Raw genomic sequence first — 9,775 nt, forward strand, 5'->3', positions numbered from 1 at the left:
GGCAAAGTTCATTGGTCCTGGGATGGGCATGTGATCCAAAGTGGAGTAGCCTTAATACTTCTTTTGCTTTGGCCACATTTGAGTGTTTCAGGGATGAACATCCGATTAGATTCAGGCAGATGGTTCCCTAACCTATGAGTCACTGCCCCATGCTTTTCAGACGAAGCCAGAACATCCTTTTTCTGTTGCCAAATCTTAAGATACAAAACCTAGAACCTACTAGCAGTCACATTTTCTGCTTTCCCTACACCATTCGAGGAGCTGAGTAGGAGAAGAGGGCTGGTGTCACCCTTCAATTAATTCTCTAGTTTTAGGTATAAAATGCCTGCCCTCAGCTGGGCCCTATCCAAAGACCAGGGTCCCCAGTCTACACACCCCATGTTTTAACTTCTTGAGAGAACAAGCTGCCAGAATCCTGCTATGGTGAGAGAGGGGCACTCTCCCGACTGTGTGAAGTTGGGGAGGGGATCTAGAAAGCTAACTGCTCCCCCCCTTTTTTAAGATTTTACTTATTTGTCAGAGAGAGAGCACATGAGCACAAGCAGAGGGAGCGGCAGGCAGAGGGAGAAGCAGGCTCCCCACTGAGCAGGGAAGACCGAGGCAGGACTCGATCCCAGGACCCCAAGATCATGACCTGAGCTGAAGGCAGAAGCTTAACTGACTGAGACACCCTGGCATCCCAAGCTAACTGCTTTTTAAGAGGATTTCAAACCAGTCCTCCTCGAATTGGCCTCGTCTTCACCTGCAGTTCCAGGGGTTGCTGGTGCCACTAATTCCTGGGTCTTGGAAGGGTTCTCCAGTGCAAATTGGATTACTTTTCTGATTTCTATTGTTGAATTAGTAGTCAACTATCTGTTTTCCAGCTTTCAAAATATTGTCACTGTGCATTTGTGACTTAAACACACACACACACCAAACCCTGTGATCTCATTTCAATGGGATCTCAGAAAGCAGAAGAGGAGTTCAATGTTTGTGTTATATCCTTCTTTCACTGAAAACTCAGGGTCTGTACAATACACTCATCACTCCTCATAATACTCAACCCTCTTTGGTGGTCCCTGTGGGCCAGGCCTACCCCAGGCTCCCTACCGTGGCCACCCTTCCCAGTCTTGTGCTCCAGATTTCAGAACTATCTCTCTTCCCATATGATTTCCTAAGTTACAGGATTACATACACAACCCAACTTAGAAAAGCGCAGATTACCCAACTTTATGTCGAGGTATCAGGGGTTGACTTGCTCCTACCTGGAATAGTTAACGGGTTTTGAAAAGTGACTTGTGTTTCTTCGTATGTGTGTGATTTCAAAACTCATGTATATTCACCACAAGCAATTTGAGAAGTATAGAAAAGCACAAAGAAGAAAAATAAGATCAACTGTAATATCACCATTCTTAAAATTTTATTTTCTCTTTATATGTATGCCAACTTGCAGATAGTTGGTCCCAGTGATCCTCCTTTGGCTTACACCTCAAGGAATTTATAATTAAGTTGATGAAAGAAGAAACTCCTGGAAAATGAACCAGCCAGGCATCTAACGACTGAATAAAAGAACTATCACCAAACATCACGTGATAGCATGCTACAGCAGTTGGAAGAGGGCAATGCCCCTGAAGACAGGGCAGATGTGCTGGGTCTGGAAGCCTGTAGGATTTGGATTAAGAGAAAGAAGGGGGAGTGGCGGAACCCTGGTTGCCTAGATCAGCACAGGGAAATCCAGAGAGAGGACGATATGTTCAGGCAAAGTTAGGAGACACGTTGTTGGCCAGGGTCTGGCAGAGAGAAGCAAAAAAATAAAATAAAATGCTCTATTACACCCGATGGCCAGGTGTGTAAGACATAGCTTCACAAGCACGGACCTCTCTTCTGAAAACTGCCCCCATCCTCTGGATTAGTCCTGTGACTCTTCTCTCAAGGTCATACATGACTAGACAAGGAATGGACTTCTGAGGCAAGTTTAGGCCAGTTGGATAATTAGATTCTTTCTCAAGAGAATTTGGAACGGAAAGGAAGAGATGTATCCACTTCTATCAGTGCTTGAATAAAAAAGACCTTCAAACTGAGGAGCAGATGGACATCCTCCATGTTGTGCTTAGGGAGGTAGAGGCAGGAAAAGAAGCAGGGGTGGGGGGAGGTGAGCAGAGCCTCTGAGAAATGGAGATAGAAACCACCGCATCACAGTCCAGCATTCATGGCCTCAGGCTCCGATCACCGAGTTCCTGGAGGGAGGCTCCTGCCGTTCTCCACTTCATTTCTTGTGCTTCCATGACAGTCACATTTTCTTATAACCCGTGTAGCTACAATGAATGTGTTTCCATTCCCTGAACTTTGGCTAAGATCCCAGGCCATCTGCAGGCTCGTGTCAAGAGTTTAGCTAATGGATACTAGCCCCTCACACAAGGGCCTGCCTAGATAACAGCCTGCAGAGTGACAGGTGAATGTAAGTTCCTGAGAGGACTTCCCTAAAGACCCTTGTGATAAGCAGTCTCCCCTGCCTCCCAGGGCCTTCCCTCGTGCTACCCTTCGGTAAGACCTGGTGGGACTCACCAAAAGCCACACTTCTGGGTTTGAATTGACCAATCTGGCCTTAGCCCAGGAACCCCAAATCATGCCACCAACAGCCTCTAACAAAGGCATGTGCTCAGGTCCTGTGCCTGCACCTCGCCTTGACCTCCTTGTGTAGCCCCTCAAGGTATGCAGTGTGCTTCCTCCAGGACCTGTAAGGAGTCAATCTCTCTACTTCAGTTTCTGTTGTGGCCTCTGGTTTGCTCACCAACCAGCAACTCTACAGGGCTCTACTTAACAAATGTTAACTTAAGAAAATATAACACCCTCCAAGACAGATTATTCTCTCAGGAGTGTGGAGACGTGAGTGTGAGGGAAGGGGAGAGCCTGAGGGAAGGAACTCAGCTGGACGGCTACTGACAGAGTCCTGGATTTGGGTAAAGAGGACCCAGAAGGGAAGCAGTAGTGACAGGAAGGGAGGAACGGAATGTGAGACACATTTAACAGGAAGGATGATCTACTGGGTTACCAGGAGGTGAAGAACAAGATGGAGGAAAGATGGCTCCAACCCAGATGGGATGATGTCACCATCACAGGAAAGAACACAGGGAGGCTGTGAAGCTAAGGGAAGAAGGGCAGGATTTTTATCTTGGACGTGCTAAGATGGAAGTGATGATGGAACATCGAGCAGAAACATACGGACAGATACCAGGTGCCAGAATGCAGGCTACAATTCCGTCAGAGTAGAGAAGCAAGTTCAGAGTTCTTTACATATGGAAGCCATGAACGAGCTCTCTGAGGGAGAAGGGATTTAGAGAGAAATGGAAGACAAGGACCTCTGGTAAATGGGTGCATTTGAGGGCAAAGGACAAAAGAAAACATTCATCAAGATTGAAAGAAAACAGGAACAATGTGGCATCTCAGATTTTAGGATGTTAAATGGTGCAGGGATCGAGAGGAATAAAAGTGGAAAGAGGTTATTTCCTGCATCATCGAGAAAGTTTCTGATATACTTTCAGTGGGGTCGAGGACAGGGCAGCTTATTTTATGTGTTTCAAATCTTGAAAGAGAAATGAGAAAGTAAAGGTGTTACGTGCCAGAAGCCACACTGAGAATCTCAGGGGTGGAACTCGAGAATTCAGATGGGCAACTCGTGTGAGCAGCAGATTTGGGTAGTTTGGGCCGCAGTTCCCATGACAAAGAAAAAACGTGAAGATTTTAAAGAAAATGTCCTAGAAGCCAAAGAAATTGAGAGAGGGGATCCTGAAGAAGGATGGGTTCATCAGCTGGGAGGAGCAGGGGTCGTTTCCGAGACAGAAAACACAGATGTGCGTGCTCCAGACGTGGCCTGCCTCTTTGAGCAGCACGCGGTACAGCACCCACCCTTGATGTCTGTTGGCGGACCTCCGTGACCAGAGAGACAGCCCCAGCTTCCAGCCAGAAGGAATGACCGGAAGGCGTTTCAGAAGAGAGAAGTCACAGGAACACGTTATTCTCCTGGCCTAGACTCCTGTTCGTGAGTTACGTACGTAATCTCCACTCACCTCTATGTCCTTGAATTCTCGATTTGTGAAACCAACCAGTGGTCCTTGACCGGGCCTGAGGCCAGTTAAGGCCTCACTTTGCCACCCACTCTTCATTTACTAGTGATGAGAAAAAGCCATGGTCCAATCTGCAGGATCCAAGAGTTCCCTCCTCTTTCCCACCCGGGAGGCTGCAGGGAAAAACACAGATCCCAAGCAGAGTCTCTCGTGCTCTGCCTTCCTTTCCCCTCCAGACAACCGAGCAACTGTGCACGAGTCTCTGTCTCATGGGCCCACATATTCTCCTTCACTGCAACCTTTCTCTCTGCCTTCCTCTCTGTCAAATGTTACTTAGGAAAAATTCACCCTATTTGGGAACAAAAACAAGATCCTGGTTATGGCTGCACATGAACAGCAGTGCTAGACATACTTCGTCCTTAAGGAAAAGGCGAACCCAAGGTTCAGACATCCAAATGAAAAGGCTGTCTCCCCGACGGGTCATAGCGGTAAGGCAGCCTCCTTCGGAAAGAATCCCATGTGTTTCCTCATTCTTTGGTGAATTTGCTTTCCTACCAACATTAAGGGACGAAATAAGTATGATATATCTTTTATACTTGTTCCCGCACCCAGTAGGACACCTGGCACCTGCTGGCCCCTCTAACCAGGGCTTGTTGCTTCAGATATAAGGTGATGTGTGCCTTGATTTAGCATATTCTTTTTTTGTTTTAATTATTCACAGATTATTAATGTATTAATGTAATTATTAACATATTATTAATGAATGATATAATTCACTAATGTAGAAGTGATACATTAATAACTATATTTCATGATAAATGCATTGTAATAATTTAACTAATACGTATTTATAAAAAATAATCATGATTTAATTAAGAATAATAATTTAATGCAATATATGGCGAATATAAAGTAAATACACTGTAATAATTTCATTGTAAGTACACAGTGTTTTGTGTTTTTTAAAGATTTTGTTTATTTATTTGTCAGAGAGAGAGCAGGAACAAGCAGGGGGAGCTGCAGGCAGAGGGAGAAGCAGGCTTCCCGCTGAGCAGGGAGCCCGAAGCAGGGGCTCAGTCCCAGGATCCTGAGATCATGACCTGAGCCCAAGGCAGACGCTTACCAAACTGGGCCACCCAGGTGTCCCCAGTTCATGTATTATAGGTGCACATACCCCGTCACTATTTATGACTTTGTTCCTTTTTTTTTTTAATGACTGTGTCTATGGGAAAAATGGAAAGTGAATTCAGAGGGTCAAGAAAATTCTTACAAACAGGCTTTTGGAGCACTACCAATTTGTAAACCATGAGATATATGGTCATTATTTACATTTTAGATGTCTTTAACTTTTATTTCGATTTTCGAGTTTTCTGACTGCTTACATTCTAGCTTTCATAAACAGACCCTCATGGAATAAGAAATGAACCCAAACTAGATGGGTCCCGGGGGCTGGACTCACTGCCAGGGCTTCGGGGTGCTCGTATCCAGCTGTGTGCCATTGGTGGGACCACAGAGTCTTTAGTGGGATCCGCTTCCTCTGGTTCTATTTTTGTATCCCCACATTTAGCACACAGAGCTATCTTTATCGCTCCAGCTGACTGGCATGCGAGTCCCCAGGGCACTGGAGTTATACAAGATCATTGAAGCATACTTCCTACTCTTCAAATAAGACAATGCAGAATGCCGAAAAGACATCAGCAAGCAATCACAATTTTAGATGGAGTGTGTGTGTGTGTGTGTGTGTGTGTGTGTGTGTGTGAGTGTGAGAATTACCAAAGATTTCTTTCTTTGTACTAAGTTGTATGCATTATTAGAAACACAATGTGCATAATGCTTTCTGGAAATTACCTTTAGGCTGTGTAATGAAATCTATTCCTATGCCTAAATTCACTTGAAAACATCATTAGGAAATGAGATTTCTTACCATCACGTAACCCAGATTTCAAAAATCAGGAGTTTTTCAAAACCTGTATTACCCTCTTCGCAACTGAGACGTCTGTTCGTTACAGTCTAAACGAACAGCTGAATTGTTCTAATCGGCAGAAACTCAAATACGGCCAATATTTTGCTTGCTTTTCAGTTATTCAGTTTTAGTTGATACCTGTAAGAGTGGCCAGCTGAATACATCACGAAGAAGAAGACTGAGTCCTGAACAGACAGAAAGATCTCACAGGCCAAACTTCACATGCTAGTGATTTAACTGTAGCTCTTCCGTTCAGATCTGCACTGTCTGATACGGCAGCCACCGGGCCCCTGAATCCGTTCAGCACGAAAAATGAGCCTTGTCCCAACGGAGATGTTGCTAAGAGTAAAATACACACTGGATGTCAAAGACTTACTTGGTCCAAAAAAAAAAAAAGGTAGACTATCTCACTAATTATCTTTTATATTGAATACATGTCAAAATGATGACGTTTTGATATATTGGGTTAAATAACTACATTTTAAAGACTAATTCTATCTGGGGGCGCCTGGGTGGCTCTGTCGGTTAAGTGGCCGACTCTTGATTTCAGCTCAGGTCATGATCTCAGGGTCCCGGGATCGAGTGGCTCAGTGCGGAGTCTGCTTGGGATTCTCTCTCTCTCTCTGCCTCTGCCCCTCTCCCTGCTCACGCTCTCTCTCTCTCAAAAATAAACTCTTTAAAAAATTATTTTTTTTTAATGTGGCAACTGGAAAGTATAAAATGACATTTGTGGCTCACATAACATTTCTACTGGACAGCCCTGGGCTGGTGGCCTCCTCAGCAAACGGCAGGACCTGCAAGTGCTCTTAAAGCTTCGGAGCAAGAGCTGCTGCAGAATCGTGTTCCAAATCAGGTAATCGGAGGAGAAGCGGGCTTGCAGGAAAGGTTAAAGCACGCCCTACATGTTTAGTTTCCCAACCAAAGAATTCTAAGAGTACCCAACCTGACAGTGAAGTTATGCTTATGGACACAAGCCGCTAGGGAAGAGAAAAGTTACTACAGTGTATGTAATACCTGCCTTACTTCGCCCTGTCCTAATTGATAACGCAGCCTTCGTTTCAGCTCCGTGGTCGCTAACTGTGCTCATTCCGCTAGACGGTGAATCACGAATTCACTTGCTTTGGGTTTCTGTTGTTTGTTCCCCCAACCAGTGGTGCTAAAATGAAGACCAGGGATCATTTCATGGAAAGTAGAAATATGAATTTGATATTTTTACATTTAATAGAAAAGAAAGCTTTTAGAATTTCATGTATGGGCAACCAATGGCTAGTTTATTATTAGAGGAGCATTATTAGAGGATACACACACACACAGGGAAAAGTTCACGCGGACCCTGAGTGTTGATATACATAATAAATTCAGTACCAAACCCTGGATGTGGGATTACCAGATTACTGAATCAAAAACATATTGGGGGGTCACTGCTGCCAGCAAAGAATTGTGTAACTGCTGGTAAAAACAACAGTGATTTCAGGAGTGGATTGAAAACAAAACAATAATATCTTTGTAATGTTCTGAAATCGCTGCAGGAATGAAATTGAGACTGGCTCCTTTGCATTTCCCAGTCTGATCTGCTGACCATCTTGTCTGCCCATAATTGTTTTCTGCCATTCATTTCCTCCAATTGTCAATTATTACTAAAACAATTATGAAAAAAAAATCGTGTGTCTTTGTTTCCTGTTGCTGATGAATATAGTGAAGTCACAGACCACGCTAGTGCATCATAATCTTTTCCATTACAATGAATTATGTTGTCACAAACAGGATACAGCTCTTTACTGGGCAAAGAGGCCGTAAACGGGGCTGAATTAGCACAGACATTTTTGTCAGCCATGACAGCAAGAAATCAACACTGGGACTTAGCTCCCTGCTTTTTAACAACATACTGGTTTTTAGTCCTGATTCTAAGAGTAGTTAGCACATGCTTATCTTGGAGAACATGCTTATCCCAGAGACAAAGTAGAAAATAAAAATCCCCAGTATCGCACCAAGGAGAGATTCCTATTGTCAATATTTTGATATGTAAATTTTTAGTTAACTCTTTTTCATATAAACATATATAATTTTTTAGCAAATGAGTTCACACCATGTTTATAATTTTTTTGTCTTTTTTTCACTTAACATTTACTAAAAACATTAAACATTTTAATGTAATTTAATGGCCCTATAAAATCCCACGTTGTGGACCATTATTTCACAATTTCCTCATTTTGTATACTTGTCCAAAATTTGTCTGTCACAAATAGATACACATTCTTTCATATACATTTTGGTCTCAATCTATGAATATTTTCCTTAGGATATAGTCCTAAAAGATAGATAACTTGCTTTTGACTCAAAACTATACTGTGTATCTTGAAGTAAATATTTAGGATAAAAGGCCTAGGAAACTTTCTTAACAATAAAAGCACATATGTGCGTTAAAAGCTTAATAACCAAACTGGGGGCGCCTGGGTGGCACAGCGGTTAAGCGTCTGCCTTCGGCTCAGGGCGTGATCCCGGCGTTCTAGGATCGAGCCCCACATCAGGCTCTTCCACTATGAGCCTGCTTCTTCCTCTCCCACTCCCCCTGCTTGTGTTCCCTCTCTTGCTGGCTGTCTCTATCTTTGTCAAATAAATAAATAAAATCTTTAAAAAAAAAAAAAGCTTAATAACCAAACTTGATAATATTTGCCCTCCTAACAGGATAAAGAAGTGATAGATTTTTCATGGTTACAAAATTTAAGATCAGTCTGAAACCAGTCTATTCAAAACGCCCTTCAGGCCAACCAACTGTGAGAGGGTGTGTAATTCCATGAAGTCCTTTTCCAGAATCTCCTGGCACAACTAGCCTCCAAACCATTCAGGAGCCCCCAGATGATTCTATACTGATTTCTGTGAACTCTTGGTTTCCTAAAGACCTTGCTTCTAGCGGCTGCCTGCGCTGTGCCTGCCTGGCCTGGGCATCGTTACCGGCGACGGCCACTAGAGGGTAGCTGGGGACAGAGAAAGGAGTTTCACATTGGCGGGCCTGTTCTGGGCATAATCTTTAACTCACCAGATAAGCAAGGAAAAGTAAACCACAAGGCAGTGAAGGGGAAACCAATTTCGGAAATAAATAACCATGCAAAAACAGAAATACGAAATTCTCTGAGTATACACTCTTCCCTTTTCCTCAGGGAGATTAACCAAAGTACAGAATTCTGGGAGCTACCGGTTAGAAAAAAAATTAAAGACCAGGAATCCAGTTAAAAATCGGGTAACAGCATGAGCAAGTGGTGCCTTTAGATCTTTGCAGAGGCAGAAGGGGAATTCAGAACGGATCCTCAACGTTCTCCGCTGGAATTAGCAGGAAGGCAGGCTTCGGCCTCCTACACACCTGTGCTCCCCTCTCTGTCTCTTGCTAGCTAGGTAGTTGTGGGCAGATTACTTAACCTCTCCGAGCCTCCGTTGCCTCTTTTATAAAACGTGGCTAGACATGCAGCCTGCGCATGGGCAGTTGTGAGCATCAAATAAAAGGCTTGCACGTAGGAAATACCCAATCATTGCTGGCCTGTTGTTATCTCTTCTGCTTCTCTCCTCCCTCCTAAGCTGTTTCCCATTTCCAGCTGTTCACTTATGATTTCTACCTGGCTGTCCCATCACGGCATCAAAGTTAAAACACCTAAAACCAAAGTCCTGTCTCCCTCACTCATTCCCTGACCCGCTGCTATCTCTCTGATTGGCTATTTCTTAGAATAGACCTTGAAACATAACATCTTCTCTAACGCTTCCTCTCCTCCTATAACCA

Source organism: Ursus arctos, unplaced genomic scaffold (assembly GCF_023065955.2).
Source record: "Ursus arctos isolate Adak ecotype North America unplaced genomic scaffold, UrsArc2.0 scaffold_8, whole genome shotgun sequence".
NCBI classification, from domain to species: domain Eukaryota; kingdom Metazoa; phylum Chordata; class Mammalia; order Carnivora; family Ursidae; genus Ursus; species Ursus arctos.